This window comes from Musca domestica, unplaced genomic scaffold, assembly GCF_030504385.1.
Source record: "Musca domestica strain aabys unplaced genomic scaffold, Musca_domestica.polishedcontigs.V.1.1 27, whole genome shotgun sequence".
NCBI classification, from domain to species: Eukaryota; Metazoa; Arthropoda; class Insecta; order Diptera; family Muscidae; genus Musca; species Musca domestica.
In genome coordinates this window covers 8,012,552-8,030,153 of record NW_026712286.1, presented here as the reverse complement: position 1 = coordinate 8,030,153, position 17,602 = coordinate 8,012,552, and the positions used below count along the sequence as shown (strand labels likewise).

At 30.8% G+C, this 17,602-nt stretch overlaps 1 protein-coding gene across 2 annotated transcripts in view; it reads left to right on the top strand.

The window, feature by feature from the left end:
* LOC101895950 (uncharacterized) overlaps positions 1-17,602 on the top strand; it is a 180,602-nt gene that overhangs the window by 43,571 nt on the left and 119,429 nt on the right. The gene's annotated exons all lie outside the window — the stretch shown is intronic.

The following is a 17,602-nucleotide window of genomic DNA, read 5'->3' as shown; positions in this document are numbered from 1 at the left end:
TGTGGAAATTTCTCACAAAGTCTGCAAACTTTTTTTTATTTCTCTTTAACTTTTTGAGATTAGATTAAGAAATCGCAAACTCCACGCAAATCCGTTAAAAATTGGAAAAGTTATGGGCATTTTACCAAAGATACCTTGAAATTAAAAATAATCATACGCACTGAAGTACCATAAACTAAAACTTATTTTTTACACAATTTGGTTTTAAAAATTACAAATTTTTAATTAAATGTCGAAGGGGCGTGATCTAAACTAACAATATAAGTTATTTGAAATCTGAAAACCTATTAAAATTCTTTTGGAAAGAACAAAAATTATTTGGAAAATTTCAAGGAAAGATATGAAGTTTGTTTTTCTTGATATTCAATACAATAACTATCAAATATTTAAGATTCATGAACATTTAAAGACAGTTTCCTATTGGTCATGAAAAAAAAGCTCGTTGTTCTTTCATTCCAAATTGAGAATATTTGAAAGAGATATTTTTCCATAACAAATGTTTTTATTTTTTTTATTTGTTTTTGGTTTAGATGCTGGCTAGAGACACAATTAAAAATAAAAGGAAATATTTTTTTGCATTTGTATTTAGTCTATTTCCCCCAGATTCTAAAACCGAAAGCACCATGAAAATCTGTTAAAAACTTGAAAAGTTATGGGTATTTTATCAAAGATACTTTCAAATTAAAAATAATTATACGCACGAAAGTACCAACAAAGGAAATCGTGGTTTTGAAACAAATTGATATTAAAATTGGTAATTTTTTGTGAAATTTAGACGCGACATAGCCTGAAATAATAATGAAAGTTATGAAAGTCTAAAAACAGATGAATTTCAGAATAAAAATCGTCTTGGAAGTTTCTTGAAAACAATAGAAGTAATTTCTTCCACATTCAAGTCTATAAATATTGAACATTTAGGACTCGAGAAGATTTAAAGGCAAGTATCCTATTCTGGGACATCTCAAAGTTGTGTTGGGACATCTCAAAGTTAAGAATCTAAAATCCCAAAAAGAAAAAAGAAAAAAAAAATATTTGAAATCCTTTAAAAGCTATAGCTATTTTTCCGTGAAAAATATTTAAATTGACTGAATTTATTTTCTCAAGGCTCTGAAACTGAAAACTACATGCAAATCCGTTAAAACTTGGAAAAGTTATGAGCATTTTACCATAGGTACATTGAAATTAAAAATAATCATACGCACTGAAGTACCAAAAGGAAAATCGTTGATTTAAGACGAACTGATTTTAAAATTGGCAATTTTTTATGAAATTTATACGCGACATATAACAATGAAAATTATTTGAAGTCTAAAAACAGATGGAGAATAAAAATCATCTTGGACGTTTCCTGAAAACAATAGAAGTTTTTTCTTCTTCTGGAGTCCTAAATGTTCAATATTTATAGGAACATTTAGGACTCCAGAAGTTTTAAAGCAAATACGCTATTTAACATGACAAAATTTGATCCTCGTTCATTTATTCTGTAAGTTCAAAATCTATTTTCCCAAAAAAAAAAAAAATATTTGAAATATTTTAAAGCTATTTTTCCGTGACAAATATTAAATTTTTTGTTTAATATTTTTGTTTTCAGGGAATTATAGGAAAATTTCAAAGCTAAATTATAAAATCGTATTGCAGTTACATTTAGCCTATTTTCTTCAGATTCTAAAACCGAAAGCTTCACAAAAATTTGTTGAAAACTTCCAAAGTTATATGCATTTTACCACAGATACCTTTGAATTAATAATACTCATACGCACTCAAGTACCAAAAAGAAAATCTTTGATTTTAGACAAACTGAGTTATAAATTAGATATTTTTTAAAAAATCTAGTCGGGGCATTATCCCAACTCGCCATAGAAGGAAGTTGAAGTCATAAATTTATGGTTTTAGGATCAAAAATCACTTTGAAGGTTTCATGAAAGTATTGGAAGTTTTTTCTTATATATATATATATAGAATATTTAATATATTACATATTGAACATTTAATGTTCGAGTATATTTAATAGCAAGACCTGACAAATATTGGTTTTATTCATTCCCTCTCCGAGTCCAAGATCACAATTCTAAAAAAAAAATATTCGGAATATTTTAAAAGTTACATCCATTTTCTACATAATATATATACCTTAAATATTTTTCAAAAAATATTTTTTTTGGTTTTGAGGGGATTTTAGAACAAACTCAAAACTAAATTAATAAATCTGTTTGCATTTATATTTAGCTTACATCCTCCAGATTCTGAAAAAAGGAACTCCAAGAGAATCCGTTGAAAACCTTCAAAGTTATGGGCATTTTGCCAAAGACACCTACAGATTAGTAATATTCATACGCTCTGATGTACCAGAAAGAAAAAATCATTGTTTTTAGACAAATTGATTTTTAATTAAATTTTTTTACTAAGTTTATCTAGAGCAGAGCCAGTTCTAACAATAAAAGTTATTTGAAATCGAAAAATAAATTAATTTTAGAATAAAACCTTTCTTTAAAGTCTCTTAGAAATAATTAAAGCTAAAGTCAATAAAGAACTAAGTATCTTATTGCCCACCTTTTCCAATCGCATAAAATCTAAAAATAAACCAAATTTTCATTATTTATCAACAAAAGAAAAAGACAAGTAGCCACATCCCTCAATGAATTTATTTTTAAATTTCTTAAAATAAATTTCATCTCACCAGACAACCACATTTTTAAGCTGTAAACTAAAAAAATGCCATAAAGAAATTGTTAAAATGAATTTCATTATAAAAATCAAAAAGGCATTCACATAAATTTTCTAATTTAGTATGTCAAAGACTCTTTTGATTTTCATTCGAAAAGCTGATCTAAATTTATTGCATTGAGTGTTGACATTACAAAACCTTACAGGGCAATAGCAACGAAGAATCTGAAAATGAAAATCTATAAAAATCAATCAATAAATTTTTCTAGATAACAACGAACAAAAGAAAGTGTGTAGTTGCTTGTTTGAGAAGCTTAGGAAAAATTGTGTGTGTGTGTGTTTAAAGAAAATAATGATATTATATCAATAAATGATTTTATATTGTAAAGTGTTTGAATATTTTTTTTAATATGGCCTGGAGCTAAATTTGTTTTGTATAGTTGATTGTTAAATTATTTAAATATGGGGCAATAAATTATGTTATTGGTTGGGAAATTTTGCTGAAAAAAAACCGAAATCAAAATCATTTCACAACTTTCGAAGCAAAAATACTTTTTCCAAAGAATCTCATTAAATTTATTTTGGTTTCCAAATGCTTTGGAGATTTTAATGAAATTCTCACTCTAGACTTTTTATGTTTTTGTTATATTTGTTATCCCTTGTTTCCCTAGTTTCTAAAACCGAAAATCCCGTGCAAATCGCATGCCAACTTTAGAAGTTATGACCATTTTTGTAAAAATGTTCATAAATTAAAAATAATCATACGCACTCTGGTACGGGAAATAAAATCTTTGTTTTTTGCCCTAAATGCCTTATAAATTGGATTTTTATTTACGATATGTACGGAGCATAGCCTTAACATTTATTGAAAGACATTCCGAGCTTTAAAAATATTTTGTAGTCAAGGAATCTGTACGAAGTAAATCACTTACTTTCTACTTGGAAATTTAATGAAAAAATTCGCTCGATTTATTTTTTTTTTAATTGGAAATCTATCAAAGAAGTCTTTCTATGAGAAGTTCTGCTAATCTAAAAGGAGAAAATTTGGTTGGGAATTAGTTGAAGTTGAGAAGACTTGCTATTCGAAAGGTGGTGAATGTGAATGAAGCCATTTTTATATAATATCCGAATGTTTTGGGAAATTAATGGAAATTTTTCCTCTAGACTTTTTATGTTTTTCACGTACTTGTTATCCCTAGTGTCTCTAGTTTCAAAAGCCAAAAATCCGGTGCAAATCGCAGGACAACTTTAGAAGTTATGGCTAATTTGGCAAAACTACCCAAAAAATAAAAATAATCATACGCACCAAAGTGCGGAAAATAAAATCTTTGTTTTTTACTCTAAATGCTTTATAAATTTAATTTTTATTGGTAAATTCAAAAGATTATAGCCTGAATTTTTAATGAAAGACATTCGTAGTTAAAAATATGATCGATATTGGAGGAATCTGTACAAGAAGATTTACCTAAGTTTTACTTCAGATTCAATGAACAAATTTACTCTATAAGCAATTCTTCTGTGAGAAGACCTGCTGTATTTTGAGGACATTATTTCCAGTTTTCGTTGGCCTTTTTTGCTGTTAATAATTTTTATTTCTAAACATTAAAAAAAAAAACTTTAGAGGCAAATGATTTTTTTTTTGTAAGAATTTCTTCCAAATGTTTATTGATGTCCAAATGTGTTGAAGATTTAAAGATAATTCTTCCTCTAGACTTTTCAAATTTTTGGCACATTTGTTATCCCCTGTTTCTCTAGTCTAAAAAACCGAAAATCCCGTGCAAAGAGCATGCAAACTTTAGAAGTTATGACCATTTTTGTAAAAATAACCAAATATTAAAAATAATCATTCGCACCCAAGAACGGGAAATAAAATCCTCGTTTTTTCCCTAAATACCTTACAAATGGAATTTTCTTTTACGATTCCGTCAGATCATGGCCTGAATTATATAATAAGACTTTTTCAAAAAATCTCTTAAAAATTTAATTTGATATCCAAATATTTTGGAGATTTAAAGGAAATTCTTCCTCCAGACTTTTTCAGTTTGGAACATATTTGTTATCCCCCGTTTCTATAGTTTGAAAAACTGAAAATCACATGCCAACTTTAGATGTTATGGCCATTTTTGCAGAAATACCCAAAAATTAATAATACTCATACGCACCCAAGTACGGCAAATGAAATCTTTGTTTATTACCCAAAATGCCTTACAAATGCGATTTTCTTTTACGATTCCGTCAGGTCTTGGTCTGAACGTTTTATTAAAAGAATTCGACGCGTAAAAACGCTTGATAAAGACTCACATTTTACTGCAGACCTAATGAACAAATTTGCTTGAGTTTTTTAAAATGTTATCTATGATCTTTTGTAAAAAAACCTACCTTTATTTTAAGAGAACATTTCCAGTCCCCGTTGGTCTTATTTGCCTTTCTCATTGTTATTTTTAAACATTTTAAATTAATTTGAGGTAATAAAACTTTTTTCAAAAAATCTCTTAAAAATTTAATTTAATATCCAAATATTTAAGATTTTTGAAAGCAATTCTTTCTCTACACTTTTCAAGATTTTGGGACATTTGTTATTCCCTATTTCTCTAGTTTCAAAATCCGAAAATCCCCCTGAAATCGCTTGGAAACTTTAAAAGTTATGGCCACTTTTGCAAAAATACCCAAAAATTAAAAATAATCATACGCACCCAAGTACGAAAAATAAAATCTTTAATTTTTACCCAAAATGCAATAGAAACTGGATTTTCATTTACGATTTCGACATTTCATGGCCTGAACGTTTAATGAAACTTATTCGGAGTCTTAAAAATGCTTTTTAACTAATCTGCAGTATTTTTACTTGTAGCTGTAATGAATAAATTTGCTACAGTTTTTTTTCTTTAATTAGTGCTCTATGAAAAGTTCTTCTGTGAAAAGACCTGCTGTTCTCTTAGTAGAATATTTTCCGGACCTCATTGCTCTATTTTAGCCCGTTACAAATTTTTATTTTTAAAACATTTTGTCAGCCTCGACTAGAATTAATTCCAACACAGCATGAAACGTTTTCGTTTGTACGCTTCATAAAATTAAAATTCAATTAATTCTATAAACAATAGCATAACCCACACAAGAACAAACATACACACGCACACATACACACATATATATATCCATAATCTCTGTGTGTTCCATCGACACCAAAGCTAGTGTGGCTGGCTGACTGGGGCCATGACGACACGCCACGTCATGTATCAGTACAGTTTGAGGTTATGAGGTAAAGTAGCGTAAAATGTATTTCATAGATTGTCGATATGGTGTAGGCTCCCCCCATTCATCCGCATTGTCATCTCCCAGTTCATTTGGTCTATCTGCATTTGGAAAGGCATTAAATATCGTTGTTGCTCTCTCTTCTGTCCTCTCTTTCTCTCTCGCTGCCTACATACATATGTAATGCTTTATAATCGTTTTATGGACTCACACACATAGGCAGGCATGCCTATATGACAACATACAGACACACATATGTAATGTGTACAAGTGTTGCATTTATATTTAAAAGGGGTATTATAAATATATATGCACTGTAGGTGCTGAATATTGTGTGGGTAGAGCGATGCGAAGCTCTCTCTCCCCCCGAATTCCCACCTTTCAAATTATCCATTGACTGAAAATGCTGATTTATTGGTCACGGTATTAAAGACATGTCATAAAATTTGTATGTTGTCAGGCTTGACATACAAATTGCCGTATTGTAGTTATGTGTGAGACAACGTGGGGGATCAGAACAGAGTTTGGGGGAGGAAAGGAAACTTAAATTAGTTTTATGGTTAATTTTCGGAGAACTGCTGCGGGGAATATAGAATTGGGGAGGGTTTATGGAAGGTGAAGATACTAGGTTAAAATAAAGGTATGAATTTTTTGAGGTTTCTCAAAATTAGTGGGAGGATCAGTCTTGTACCGCCAGAAGGATTTCTAAATGAAGACCACTACATCTTCTCCCAGAAGATCAGCAGATTTCATCCTTGAAGACGAGAAAGTCAATTCATAAATGCCCAGACCAAAGTTCTTATCATATAAGACCAGAGGCTCTTCTCGCAGAAGTGTGTATGTTCCTCTCAGAGAAGAGCTTTTATAAAAGCCCAGACTAATCAGATAAGATCAGAGGTTCTTTCCACAGAAGAGTAGATAGTCTTCTCAGAGAAGAATTTTTGATTTGGCTTTTTATAAAAGGACTTCCCCGTTTTCTACGATAAAATCTTCTCGTCTTCTGTAAGAAAATGTAGTGGTCTTCATTGAGAAGGCATTCTGAAGGAAGGCCCAAAGATATAGCAATAAAAAATGAGAAGCTTTTCCCACCAAAAATCTACAGGCGAAAATCTGATGGTTTGGTTACAAAGTTTTCTTTAAGAAAAACATTAGTCCCTGAGAAATATTCCTTAAACACACACTTTCAATCCTAGTTTTAGTTTAAAAAATCTTACAATTTGTAGTTTACCTATCTCTACAATATTCAAAAATAAAGATTTCACAACAAAAATTAAAAAAAATATTAAAAAACCCATTTCTTTAACAATTCTTAAAAAAGTAATTTCCAACATTTGTTTTTTACTAGAATTTAAAGCCACATTTTCCTTTAGACCTCAATATTAGTCTGCAGTTATATTACATCTAATGTCTCTAGATTCTAAAACTGAAAGTCACATGAAAATCCAGTAAAAACTGAAAGAGTTATGGGCAATTTACCAAAGATACCCAATAAATAAAAATAATCATACGCACCCAAGTACCAAAAATAAAAAATTAGATATTCTCTCGAAAACGTTCAAAATTTTTGATTCAATTAAAAATTTAGTCAAGCTTAAGGCTTGTTTAAGCTATGTTTAAATTTATTCAAGAAATTAGAATGGAAATTCTGAAAGTTATGGACACTTTTCTCCTGAAACATTAAAAGAAACAACATTTGCCCTCAAGTACTGAAAAAATAATCGCTAAAATTTTTAGAAAAAGTTCAAAAATTATTTCGTATAAATGTTTTGAAATTCCCAAACTGTTATATTTTCTTTTTAAAATAAACTAGAATTCCAAAATAAATTGAAATACTCATTTCTTAAACAATTCTTAAAAGTTCTTTTGAAATTGTTATGTTTTATTAGATATTTAAGACAAATTCTCTTCTAGACCTGAAAACTTCTCTGCAGTTCTGTTAAGTCTAATGTCTCTAGATTCTAAAACGGAAAGTCCGACGAAAATCCTTTGAAAACTGCAGGAGTTAAGGGCAATTTACTAAAGGAACCCAATAATTAAAAATAATCATACGCACCCAGGTACCAAAAATAAAAAATTAGATATTCTCTCGAAAACGTTCAAAATTTTTGATTCAATTTAAAATTTAGTTAAGCTTAAGGCTTGTTTAAGCTATGTTTAAATTTATTCAAGAAATTAGAATGGAAATTTTGAAAGTTATGGACACTTTTCTCCTGAAACATTAAAAGAAACAACATTTGCCCTCAAGTACTGAAAAAATAATCGCTAAAATTTTTAGAAAAAGTTCAAAAATTATTTCGTATAAATGTTTTGAAATTCCCAAACTGTTATATTTTCTTTTTAAAATAAACTAGAATTCCAAAATAAATTGAAATACTCATTTCTTAAACAATTCTTAAAAGTTCTTTTGAAATTGTTATGTTTTATTAGATATTTAAGACAAATTCTCTTCTAGACCTGAAAACTTCTCTGCAGTTCTGTTAAGTCTAATGTCTCTATATTCTAGAACTGAAAGTCCCATGGAAATCCAGTAAAAAATCAGTGAGTTATGGGCAATTTACTAAAGATACCCAATAATTAAAAATAATCATACGCACCCAAGTACCAAAAATAAAAAATTAGATATTCTCTCGAAAACGTTCAAAATTTTTGATTCAATTAAAAATTTAGTCAAGCTTAAGGCTTGTTTAAGCTATGTTTAAATATATTCAAGAAATTAGAATGGAAATTCTGAAAGTTATGGACACTTTTCCCCTGAAACCTTTAAAGAAACAACATTTGCCCTCAAGTACTGAAAAAATAATCGCTAAAATTTTTAGAAAAAGTTCAAAAATTATTTCGTATAAATGTTTTGAAATTCCCAAACTGTTATATTTTCTTTTTAAAATAAACTAGAATTCCAAAATAAATTGAAATACTCATTATTAAAATCGATCCAATGAAAAAAAGTCATCAAAAACTTACGCTGGTTCTTAAAATAATATTCCAAAAATCGGCGTTGGTCCTTGAACAACATTCCTAAAATTTCCCGAATTATTTCATAATTGATCATTGAAAAATATCCTCTAAAAATCCACGTTGGTCCCTAGAAAAATAATCTAAAACTCGGCATTGTTTAAAAAATATTAATTAAAAAAAAAATAGTTAATTATCCACGTTAGTCCTTAAATAAAATATTCGCAAAAATTTACTTTGGTTCTGGAAAAAATATTCCGATTCAAAACTTATCCCTGGGTAAATATCCTAAAAAATCCACACTTTTCTTGGAAATTAAAAAAAAATATATTTATTTAAAAAAATCAACGGTTATCAGTCAATTAAAAATAATTCTTTAAAAAGTCCACGCTTATCTGTCAATGGGTCCTTGAAATAAATTCTTTAAAAATTCCACGCTTTTCTGTCAATGGGTCCTTGAAATAAATTCTTTAAAAATTCCACGCTTATTTCAATTCTGTGAGTCCTTGAAAAAAAAAATCTTTAAAAAATCCAAGTTTATGTCTCCACTGATTCTTGAAGAACTAATGCAAAAAAAAATAAAATTTGGTCCTTAAATATATTTTTCTGAAAAATCTACCTTGGTTCTTGACAAAATATTCCAATTCCAGGACAGATAGTCCTAAAAAAATATATTTATAAAATTCACAATTATCCTTGGGAAAATATCCTCAAAAAAATCCACATTCTTCTTTGAAAATTTTTCTGAAAGGAGTCACGTTAGTCCTTGAGAACATATTATTGAAAAAAAATTCTTTAATCCATATTTGGAAATCAAAAATTAATAAAGAGTGATTCTCTGGTGATTCTTAAAAAAATATCCTTTAAAAATATTCTTTGAAAAATAACCTTCAAAATTCTTACAAAAATTGTCATAGGCTATTGAAGAAATAATCGCAATTGACTATTCTAGTTGACGTATGATCAATATCAGAAAATTAAAAATAACCATACGCCCTGCAGTAGCCTATTAATAACCATTATACGACCCAAATTCCTTAATTGATTTTTAAGGAAATTAAAAATTGAAAAAGGGTCACTGCTATTTTCTTAGGACTTCTAGGAAATATGTTTCCTTATTTTTTTTTATTTAGAAAAAAAAAAAAGGATAAATAACCTTTTTCCCCTTACTTCCCCTCCTAGCCCCTTCTAATTTATTTATATCCAATAAAAAAAAATCCCAAATTTCTATGCACCTCCAGTTGGGAATAATGTGACACCTTGATGTTTGGTTTGTCTACCATGTCCTGTGAAAGGATTCACTGGGATCTACATACATACATGCATAATGACTGTGTCCTTTGGTCCAATCATGACATTCCCCCCAAACTTGTTAGCATGTGTCGTAACTGCTGTGCTGGGTTTGATTTTTTTTTCTGGATGGGGGGAGGGTATTTTTTTGAGGGGATATTTTAAACAAAAACCCAAAAAAGGAACTCCAGGTGATGTAGGTTACAAATTGCCTTATTTTGTAACACAACCAAAAATTGGTGTGTGCGTGTGTGTGTGTCTTTGTGTCAATGGAGATTATGCCGTTATGTTTATTTGTATTGCCTGAAAATTGTGTTGTTATTCAAGGTAGAGCTCACACTCACTCAAGCCATTTGTAATGGTGTTGGTAAGGTGAGCACCTAACATCCTGTATGTGTGCGTGTGTACGTTTGGCCAATCATTTGACCAATGACAACAACAAAAATCCTGTCCCCAACATTTAATGGTAGGCCAGCCATGGCAGGCAATGCTGCTTGTCACTGGCATCCACTGGACCCATGCATAGCCGACCAGGCTCTCCTCAAAAAAAAAAAAAAAAAAAAAAAAAAAAAAAAAAATCAGGGATTACTGACCATAAAGACCCAATGGGATTTTGTGTGTTTTGTTTAGGTTATTGGTCTCCAATTATTTTTTTTTTTTTTTTTTTTTGGAAAATTTTGTTCTGCCACAGCTTTGTATCATTGATGCTGCTCCATCCCCGTCCTGCTTTGTAATTTAAATATATATAATTTGCTATTCGATTTTGTCCAAGCCATAAATCACTGACTCTATCATGGCCTTTGTTTAGTGTTTGGCCCATAATGGAGCCATAAACTATTAAAAATTATACAAAGTGTCCTGAAAAAAACTGCAACAAAATATGTTTAGCCATAACTCTTTATAATGTTGATATGTGTCCCCCCTATAATTTTGGAAAATATTAAGTGTAGGCTATCTCCTCATCCCCCCCTCTCCTTGCCTACCTTAGACACAATGTGTTATGGAGCGTATGATTTATATTTATGGCTAAAATTATCATACGCCACCATGCTATAGAAGATTACAAAAATATGTTATTGTATATGCTTAGACAAAAGGATAACTTTCTCGAGGATCACCATGGAGCGGAAAAACATGTTTAAAAAATTAATCAGGTCCTTAAATATTCAAAAAAAAATCATTGTATTTTGATTTCATAAAATTTACATTATATTTTTTCTAAAAAATCCTGGATTATTTCATAATTGATCCTTGAAAAATCCACGGTGGTCCTTAAATGAAAATTTTCTTAAAATCTACCTTGGTTCTGGACAAAATATATCAATTCTGCAATAATCCTTGAGAAGATATCCTCAAAAATTCTACCTTAGTCTTTACAAAAATATTCTCAAAAAAGTCACGATAGTCCTTGAGAATTTATTTTTAAAAAATCCTGAGATTTAAGAAAAAAAATCCTTTTCTGGGCCAATTAGAATGATTTAATTTACCGATACTCCATGGCGTATGAGTACTGCTAATACTTATACGTTACCCTACATTTTTGTATTTTTCTTTATTTTTAGAACATTTTCTCCTTGATTCTGAATTTTTTAAAAATATTTTATCATGGACCAATTGCCAACTTTTTCAAGGACTAGTAATACTTTAATTGTTTTCTTCTTCTCCAAAATATGGGGGTTTAAGGAACATTTTCTCAGGGACCAATCGACCAATTATCAAAGATCAGACGAAAAATTGTCAAAGGCTGAGAATCGTGAATTGCTAATGGAAATTTTGGAAAAATCAACATTGGGCCCATTTTAAGGAATTTTTCGAAGGGCAAGCAGATCCTTCAAAAAATGTCCTTAAGAAGTCATGTATTATCTCATGATCCTTACCATGGTATTCTTAAAAAACACATCTGTCTTCAACAAAATAAATAAAAAAAAATTAAAAATCCAAGATTTTCCCTCAATTAATCCATGAAAAAATATAATTCAAAAATTTACGCTGGTCCCAAAAAAAAATTATTCTAAAAATCGACCCTTGAAAACTATTTCTAAACAATCCTGGATTGTTTCATAATTGGTCCTTGAAAAATCCACGTTGGTCCTTAAAAATTTTTCTTCAAAGTCTGCATTGGATCTTGACGAAATATTACAATTCTACAATTATCCTTGAAAAATATCCTCAAAAAATCTACCTTAGTTTTTAAAAAATATTCTCAAAGAAGTCACATTAGTCCTTGAGAATTTATTAAAAAAAACCTGATATTCAAGGAAAAAATCTCTTTTTGGGTCAATTTCATTTACCGATACTCTGTGGAGTATGAGTGCTGACAATACTTATACGGAAATTTTTCAAAGGCTGATAATCGTAAAGACCAATAACAAAAAAAAAAAAGAAAATTTTAAGGACCAATATAACAATGATGGGAGATATTTAAAGATTTTTTATTTGTTTTTTATTCAATGGATAAAGTATCATGAGAGGATTTTTTTCAAGGACCAATTAAAAAAATGTTCTTAAAAAATACTGAGATTCAAGAAAATATCTCTTTTTGGGGCAATTAGAGTGATTTCAATTACAGATACTCTATGGCGTATAAGTGCTGACAATACTTATACGCAACCCAGCATTTTTGTGTTTTCCTCTATTTTTTTGAATATTTTCTCCTTAATTCCGGTAATTCAGTGCCAGTGTGTGAAGTGAGGGGTATTTTTGCAACAATTTATCTCATTTTGTTACTCATGACAGATGAAGTTCTTCATTTTCGAAATGTCACTTCATTATTTCGTACACCACTTCATTTGACCACTTAAAGTTATTAAACTTAACTTTAAAGTGGACCAAATAATTTTGTGGATAAATTAAATGGGCACTTGTACACGTTCCGAGGAAATTATGAAAATAGAGGTAACAAAGCAGCAATAGGTTGTTGAAAAAATAATGACAACCACAAGTGTTTTTTTTTAAGTTTCTTTAAAAATTGTCATGACCACTAGAAAGGGAGAGCGTATGAGTTATGGCAATACTCATAAGTCACAATATAATGCATATTTTTTGGCTAGGGAAGAAGAAAACTTCCGTCAAAAGAAGCTACCCTCCAATTCATATATATATTTTTTTAAAGAATGGCTTAGAAATCGGTCATGCCTTAACTTTGTCGTTTTTTTTTTGTGATTCCCAGCCCTTCAGATTCTGATTGAATATTTCTTTTCCTCTTCTGTGGCGATTTGATTCCATTTCTCTTTGCCATTATTAATTAGTTAATACATACGAATAATTAATTTATAGTTTGCTATTGTTACTTAGCTAATTAACATGTTTGCCTATAATTAATATTAATTATTTGTGTGTAATTAATTATTGCTTTATATTACACATTGTAATATACTGTTACGAGGTTAGAGGTGAAAAATTAATTAAGAACTGGTCAATTAAATGGGTAGAAGAAAAATTGGGATGGCTTAATACGACAAACTAAAATGCTTCGTTGGGTTTAATAAATTTTTGGGTTGCATGGAAGCCATTTTGCCTGTGATACATAGATTTGATAATATTAACATTATTTTGGAAAAGGGATGTCTTATCTTAACTCCCCTTAAATTATTTTTAATGCATCTCAAAAATGAACAAAGATATGATCAATTGAAGATATACGCAAAAATGGGCCTAATTTTTTACCTTTTTGAGTAGCTATATTCCGGGTGGCATAAATTCGAAAGAATTGGGAATATCTTAATCAAATAAAATAGCTTTGAAAGATGAGACCTTTTAGCTTCTTAAAATACACAAAGTTTTAAGGTGGTACACGTTTTGTCACCACTCATACGCCCAAGGATCCCATTTGATATCATACCCCAATGCCATTTTTTTGCGCAACAAAAGATCTGCTCACTTTGGAGGCAATTGAAGTCGGATCACTACCAAATTTTGCAGAGGATCAGAGCTAGCAATAATAAAGACATGTGTTTTGAATTATTAAGATCGAATTAAATTTCTTGATCTTTATGTATACATACACCTTGTTGAGTTTGGCTTTGAGAAGATTTTTATTTGACAAGATACATTTTTGCCTATGTTCCGATGTTGTAGACGAAATAACATTATTTTGAAAGAGTGGTGTCTCATCTTCAACTCTTTTGAAAGTTTCATCAATGATCCTTGCAAAATATAAGAGATATAGCCTGGGGAAGACATACGCAAAATATGCAACATTTTTAGTTATTTCTGAGTTATCATAACTTTGGCAGCGTAACTTTGGAAGTAATTGGTATAACTTTATAAAATATATTTATTTTGATGGTAGGACGCTGTCACATTCTAGTTTTGAACAAAGATTTTTGGTCGTATACGTTTTGCCAACACTCATACGCCCAAATATCATATTTGAGGTTTTACCCCAAAGTGAGTTTTTGCGCAAGACAAAATCTATTCACTCTGGAGGCAATTGAAGTTGTATTGCTACCAAATTTTGCACAGGACTAGGGCTAGCAATAACAAGGACTTATGTTAAAAATTATAAAGATCGAATAATATTTATTGGTCTTTGTACATATAAACAAATTCCTGGGTGTGGTGTTGGGAATATTTTTGTTCTACAAGCTATATTTCTACAACAGTCTGGATGTTGTAGACGAAGTAGCATTATTTGGAAAGAGTGGTATCTTAATTTCAATTTCCTTAAGAATTTCTTCACTGCTCCTTGCAAAATATCAGGGATATGGTCTAGGGAATACATACGCAAGATATGCCACATTTTTAGGCATTTTTAAGTTATTATGTTTTAGGCAACCTAACTTTGGAGGTTATCGGAATATCTTCATACAAAAAAATTGATTTCGATGGTAGGGTGTCATCGCATTTGTCTTATATTCAAAAACTATGGGTCATATATGTTTTGTCACCACTTATACGCCGAAGTGCTCCATTTGAGACTTTGCCTTAAAATCAGGTTGTGCGCAACAAAACCTCTATTCTCTATACAGATGATTGAAGTCGTATTGCCACAAAATTTGGCATAGACTTAGGGTTATCAAAGAGGACGGCTGATGCTTGGTATTGTGAAGATCTAATAATATTTAGTTGACAATTAAGATATCAGAATTTGTCATATGTGATTTTGAGAACTTTAATTTTCAATCAGGTAAACTTAGCTCCTGGTGGATTATTGTGAGTGCAGTTACTTAGTTGTGAGGGAGATCTATCTCGCATCTATCTCCTCCAAAAGCTTCTTTAACATACCTCCTTACATACCAAGGATATGGTCAAATAAAGACCAGCGCAAAATAAGCCCAATTTCTCAAATCTTTTGAGTAATCTGTTCCAGCCGACATAACTTTGGACCTAAGAGCAATATCTTCATAAAATCGCTTGATTTTGAAAGAAGAAAGCTATTGCCTTTATATTGTGTACAAAGACAATAGGTCGTATACGTTTTGTCACCACTCATACGCCTAGATGGGCCATTTGAAATTTAATTTTCATGTCCTATTTTGCGCAACAAAAGATCTACACATTTTGAAGACATTTGAAGTCAGATTGGAGTGAAATTTGACATAGACTAAGGTTTGACATAAAGAAAGACTGGTACACAATATTGTGGAGATCGAATAATATTTTGTGGTCTATATGGCCTTAAAAACTCTTGCCAATTGCTTTCGATAAGTTTTTTTTACTCTGGAATGCAATTTTGTCCTCCCATCTGAGTTCTCTCAATGTAATGGTGGTATTTTAAAGGATTTTGAGCAGCTTTCGTAGAGATCAAAATTTTTTTAATGTAGCTTGCAAAATACCAGAGATATCGCTCAATGCATACAACGCAAAAATGTGACGATTTTTAGGCACTTTTGAGTAACCTTCTTTCACTGGACGTTACTTCTCACCTATTAAATGTACCTCAATGGTATGTCAGATTTTGAAAGAGTAGACATGTCGCCTCTCTTCTACAAATAAATGATAGTACTAAAAAGGGCCTAGGGTCGTATTAGTATTGACAACACTCCTACGCCGGAGATTAAAATTTAATATTTTTCGTTACATGAAAAGGAAAGATGAACTAAGTTCTGAGCATTAATTGATCGAAAAATCCGACTAATTATACAAGATTTCAGGTCTTTCTGTCCATGCGAAATATTCTAGAAGACATTTTGCTCAATCTTGGCTCTGTCGGTCTTTATATAAAACTTTATTCGAGGAGTCCTTCAGTTCGTGTAAGTATTGTCAGTACTCGTACCTCGCGATTTCTTTTCAGTCTCAAATTTTTTTTAATAAATTTTCTCAGCACGCCCAAAACTTCCCGGCCAACAAAAATAAATCTTTACATTTTTGTTATTGTTTTTCTTAACAAACTTCAGCAGCAGTATACAGGGGGATTTCTTGTAATTAATTTTCAGGACTGTTAAAAATGTTTTCAGTTTTTGTTTTATTCCTTGAAAATCCGGTAACTTTTGCCTTGTTTAGCAGAGGTAATGAGAAGGCAGTCCCAATAAACAACAAGTCCTCCCCAAAAAAGGAACAAGCTAAAAATGATTTCATTAATCCGCCAAGGCAAAAGGAGATAATTGTTTGGGAAAACAAAAAAGACAACTCTCACGAAAAAGTGCTGGGGAGTAACATGAAGTTAACATCGCATGATTATAATTTATGATTACACTCAAACTGTTTTTCGGCAAAAACCTTTGTAACCGAGGCCCATCGAACTCCTTCCCATCATCTGTGCAACCAAACGACCTGATCCTTGCCAGAAGACTTGTGTCTCCTGTCTACTGCAGTTTTCTTGTTTTGTGGTTAAGCTTTGTTGTTACTGCCACTGCTGGTGATGCTGCTGCTGCTGTTGTTCGTGGCGGCGTTGGTGGCAATGCCATCGGCTTAATATTGCCCTTTTTTATAACAACTGCAGATAATACGTGGTAAAATATTGGTTATAGAATGTTACAGGATATTGGTATGTAGACATGTTTGTGGTTGCTACAAACAGCAACAACAGCAGCACAGCAAACAGAAAGGACAATATATTGATAAAGTTATTGCTCTATAAAATATTCTACTGCTGTGGAAGGATGTTATTCTGTTGTTGACTTGAAAAAGTGCTGGCTGATTTTATTTCATTCGACGGGTGAAAGATTGGAGTTTTAAGGATAGATGACAAAATGAAAGCTGCTTCAAGGGAAAAGGATAAACTTTATACTGTCCTTCCATCAGTAATATAACTAAGCGCTGTGGTCACAACTGCTGTCGTATAGGCATAATATTTTGCACAGATCTTGGGACTCAACACGGGATTACGTGTGCGGAATTTTGTAAAAATCGTAAAGTAATTAGTTCCGGAAATCGACAACGAATTTTTTTAGAGGGAAGTTTTTCAACTTTCTTACTTCAGGAGAGATAACTTGGGCCCTATATAATTGTTCTGAATGAAATTAACTTCCATTGAAAGATGAATGCCTTCCCTTTACAATGA